At 39.5% G+C, this 5,019-nt stretch overlaps 1 long non-coding RNA gene across 2 annotated transcripts; it reads right to left on the bottom strand.

Moving 5' to 3' along the window:
• Positions 1–212: 212 nt before the first annotated feature.
• On the bottom strand, positions 213–3,469 carry LOC108445741. Of its 2 annotated transcripts, XR_001860699.1 has the most exons (3): positions 3,427–3,469; positions 661–755; positions 213–337 (listed from the first exon to the last, which is right to left on the bottom strand). It is a non-coding gene; the product is annotated as an uncharacterized LOC108445741 (long non-coding RNA). The 2 variants fall into 2 exon arrangements; XR_001860698.1 differs by lacking the exon at positions 3,427–3,469 and having other exon boundaries at positions 661–3,376.
• Positions 3,470–5,019: the final 1,550 nt, after the last annotated feature.

Raw genomic sequence — 5,019 nt, 5'->3', positions numbered from 1 at the left:
AGTTTGCATACTCTGAATAAAAGACACACTGATCTTCATCGGAAAAAAAAAAAAACCCCAAACTGAAAAGCATAATTATACATTCAGAGGTCATTAGCAATTGTGCAACACATCCTCTGTAACTATGAGTCAAATTGCATGTGGTTTTCACTACAGAGAGCCTGTAGTGTATCAGACCCCATTTGAAAACAAAGTTGTAAAAACAGCTTATATCAGAGTGAGACTATAGTGGCATTTATTTGTATATTGAGTGAAAATCTGAAAAGGTTGAAATGTTTCTTAAAATACATAGAGACTTCAGCATTTGGCTTTGCTCTGAGTTACCCTCTCAAGATACCTGCAAAAGAAAATTCAAGGGACTGAATTAACTTTTTTAATTATGACAGCATACTGTATTTACTATGCAACATGAAAATCAAAACAGAACTAAACTATTTTAAATTAACACAAACATTTCTTTCCCAAAGCAACAGAATCTTAAGCAGTCAAAACAAGGGTGAGTTGATACTCCTCCTTGGTTCCAGAGCTTAAAAATGTGATGCTCCCACAAGCTTTTGAAATGGTTCAGTGTTGACCACTTTGCATTACTCTGACATTCCACTGAAATGACTTTTCTAAATTGAGTGGAACACTGTTGGCAGGCTTTGTTCCTTATCTTACCTAAACAGGTTTTAAGGAATGACACATCCCATCTGGGTTTCTTAGATTTCTTTCACCCTTCATCCTCCATTTCTATGAGTGGGGTGAATCAGTTCCTGAAAAATGAGATTGCTCAGCATAGGTAAAAAAAAATTGATTCTCCCCCTCTGCTCTGCTCTGGTGAGATGCTGCCGGCAGTACTGTGTTCAGCTCTAGGGTCCTTATTTTAAGAAGGATGTGGATCTGTGGGAGCAAGTCCAGAGAAGGCCACAATGAGGGTCAGAAGGCTGGAGCTCCTCTGCTATTGGAAATGAGATGAGAGAATTGGGGGTGTTCAACCTGGAGAAGAGAAGGCTCTGGACAAACCTTAGAGCTCCTTCCAGTACCTAAAGGGGCTCTAAGAGCTGGAAAGGAACTACTGGCAAAGGCATGGAGTGACAGTTCAAGAGGGAATGGCTTTAAATCGTCAGAGGGCAGGGTTAGATTAAATATTAGGAAGCAATGCTTCACTGCAAGGGTGGCGAGGCCCTGGCCCAGGTTTCCCAGGGAAGCTGTGGTTGCCCCATTCCTGGCAGTGTTCAAGGCCAGGTTGAACAGGTCTTGAAGCAACCTGGGATAGTGGAAGATGTCCCTGCCTACAGTAGAGGGGTGGAATTAAATGATCTTTGAGTTCCCTTTTAACCCAAACCATTTTGTGGTTCTATGATTCCATGAATTGCTGAGTCAACTTTCCACATTCTTAACAGTTTTCAGTATTTCTATTAGCTTTTTTTATTATGCTGTTGCTTTTCCAAAACAAAATAAAGCAGTGAGCTGCAGTTAACAGCAGTGATTTTCCGGATTTGGACAACAGTCTGCAATATTAAATTTCCAAAACACTAAAGACTCTGGAGAATGTTAGTACAGCTTCTGTCTTCCCAGAATGCCACTTGGGTTGTTCAGTTCTTTTGTTTGTTTTTAAATATTCGAGGTACCTCCCTTTTTATCTCTTTCTGTGTGCTTTAAAACATGCTGTGGAACCACCCATCTCAGAGATATCTCCAATAGCAGACTACAGCCTATCTGCCATATTGGACACACTTGATTACAGATGAGCTGTCCTCATTTAAAATAAGGATACAGAAAGATGGCATAGGTTTCTTAGTGCTATCTTTGAATTAAAAAATAATTACAGCATGGCATTGAGTTAAGAGGAATTTTCCTTTTGAAGCTTGGTTAATTCATCATTCTACATGATTCTTAATGTTGAAAGATATTTTGCTAATCTGTGCAACAAAACAGCAAAGGAAAAACGTAACTCTTAATGAAGGCTGAGGGAGATACGACGAAAAAGACAAGTGAAGGCACAAAAAATACAAGCAAATGTACAAAAATAAAATGAAGAGAACAATGGTTCCCATCTCCCTTCTTCCCCCTCCATTGGGGGGAAGTGTGATAATGGGTTTCATGACACAGCTGAGCAACCCTCCTTGCAGTTGTGGGCCTATCTTGGCCCTTCATACAAATTGCTATCATCTTGGAAGGTATTTAAGAAAGCAAGATGGAGATAGGCAGTTCCTACTGCTTTCATATGGCAATTTTTACATCTGAAACATGGTATCTTGTACCCTGTGGCTGGATTAAAGTCTGTGTTAACAGGGTTGCTGTTTTTCAATGGGCCTCAGCAATTTAAGATCTGAAGCAGTTGGTAATGTGTAAAACTCTCCATGTGACACTGATAATGAAGTTTTCATATTGCTGTTCATGGAATTGTTGGTACACTACTCTCACTATAGCACTGCAGAGAAATTCGTCTGAGATCTTTTTTCTCCACTGACATGGTACTACTCTCAAGTATGCCATATTTTCTGTGCCTGATAGAAAATTTGCTTTAATTTCTTCCTAGAGTCTGATATGATCCATGATCTTAACTTAGGTGATGAGGTATGGTAAGTGTCTAACAAAAATACTGTATATTCTAGCTATTCTGGCATCCAAACTGAGGGATAGAAAAAGGCAGAATATGGCCAAACACTGGTATTCATACAAGGAGGTAATGTCAGGCATTCCTGTTGTCCAGGTACTCTATTCCCTGGGAAACAGAGGTGATGCCAATAGGTGGATTTGCTGGTTAGGACTGTAGAGTTGTTGGAAGGGTGAGAAAGCAAAGGAGGAAGGCAAATGCAGACAGTTTGGCACAGATATAGCTAAACAAATTTATGTTGATGCAAATTACTTTTCATTCCCACAAGAATAAATTATCCAGAGGAAATCTGAGTTACAGATATGCGAGTTCAGTTGTACACTGGAACAGTATCTTGTGCACTGCTGTAAATCGCATATACAAGCCTGCAACTTTTTCAATTATCTGCTTTAATTGAGGCATGGAATAACCAGGCTTTCAAAGGCAAGCCAAATTAACAGTAGCAGGTTACCACATGAAGTGATCCGTCAGTCCTCCACTCCCCTGATAATACACAAAACCTCAAAAGCACCAATATTAAGAAGCATCCTTTGTGAGTGAGAAGGGACACTGTTTTCTCTTGTGCAGATGTAACATGAGCTAATCTGCTGCTATGGAGAGATCTCTCCCTACAGGGAAAACCAGATTTTAAAAGATGAAGCACTAGGCTCAAATACCTACATAGTGAAGACCACTACCAGGTCTAAATCCATTAGAGGGTGTACTAGTTTGAAAACAAACCAGTGGGAGGCACCAAGTCAGAATAACAATTTAATGGAAATTAAAGAAAAGGAAAAAAAAAAGTAAAAGAAAACACTGTCAAACTGACAGAGTCAAGGTACAACCTGACACCCTGTTAGGCAGGGTGGTGGTAGCAGTCTGGTAGAATGGTGGCTGCAGTCCTCTGAAGCAGTGATCCTGTAGTAAAACAGTCTGCTCTTCCTCAGGAAGTCCAGTGGTGGCTGTGTAGCTCCTGTCCTTTGGAAATCCAGTGGGAAGGGTTGTCTCTGGTGGTCAGAGTCCCAGATTATATCCACGATGGGATGCTTGGTTCCTCCCTCTGGGTGGAGCATCTCACAATGGGGTAATGAGTCATGAGGCCAGGAGTTGATGAGGCTCATTAACAGAAGATAGTCCGGAGGGAGTTATCTCTGAGTCAGGCGGCAGGACAATGATGGGCCATTAACAGAAAGATAATCTGGGGGGAGGAGGCAAGGAAACACTGCCCCACCTGATTTCAACAGCTCCTGAGGATGGTAATAGAATACACTGCAACCCAGGACAGAGGGTTAGGGACTGCAACCTCGTCTGAAATCTGCCAGTCTGACTTTGTTCTTCCAGGAATTGCTGACCACCATCAGGCATGAATTCAAGCAGAAATTTTATTCCCACCATGCTGCCTCTATGCTCGCCTGCTTCAGGGACTAGATGTGCCTATTCCTTGTGTATGCCAAGGCAGCTCCTTGTTTCCTTTCTGCCATGTGCACTGCAAATTCTCATTAGTTAAAAGAATACTAGTATTTGGCCTTCCCTAATTTTCCATTCACTGTGCTAAACCCTGCTACTGTTACAAACTCTATGCATATAATGCTCTTCACCGAGTACAATTACCAAAATACAGCCAAAGCCTTGTGTATTTATATTGTATACTCTGTGATTGATACACCTCTCCAAACAGCTCATTTTCTACTGTTTTACAGAAATAAAGTTAGAAAAATCAACGTGTAATTGCTCATTATGAGGAAATGGATATCCCTGCAATATCAATGAAGGTTGCAAAGCTATTCACAGGCGCTGAAAAAGCAGCAAATAAACAACTATATACCAGTACATCTTGGAAAATCTTAGATTAAATTTAAACGGTGTTAATGAGCTATCATTTAAATGTCAAATGAAACTAGTGCTATTTGTAGCTAACTGTTGCTACAATAACTGCCCCTATGTAGCAGATGCCATACATCAGATGCAATGTTTGAACCTCCCATTTTCCCAAACATCATTAATGTCATGTAAAGCACATATATTAGTCTTCTATACCTTTCAAAGCAATTTGGTTCAGCATTATCATCATTAAATCCTCAGGTATCTCTGATTTAAATAGAATAGTGAAATGACAGCTAGTTTAATTGTTTAATAATTTAAACAATTGTGTTTAAATTATTAAACACAATTATTATTGTTTAATTGTGAATTGTGGAATTCAAGCCACAGTAAGTTAAAAGTGAGTAATCACTGTGTGAATATGTTTAGGTTATTCTAGAATGAGTTACATAACTCCTTAAAAGTATAGACTACATATATTCCTGTTCCTAGTAGTTTCATGCTCTGGAACTGATTTCAAAGTCAACAACAGAAATACAGATAGCTTAAACAAATTGCTTTATACAAGTAAAAGTAAATTCTATCATAAGTAATAAACATAATAGTAATGGAAAGAG

The sequence above is a fragment of the Corvus brachyrhynchos genome, unplaced genomic scaffold (genome assembly GCF_000691975.1).
Source record: "Corvus brachyrhynchos isolate BGI_N302 unplaced genomic scaffold, ASM69197v1 scaffold33, whole genome shotgun sequence".
Taxonomy (NCBI): Eukaryota; Metazoa; Chordata; class Aves; order Passeriformes; family Corvidae; genus Corvus; species Corvus brachyrhynchos.
The sequence above is the reverse complement of the archived record's forward strand: the minus strand, read 5'-3'. Positions and strand labels throughout refer to the sequence as shown.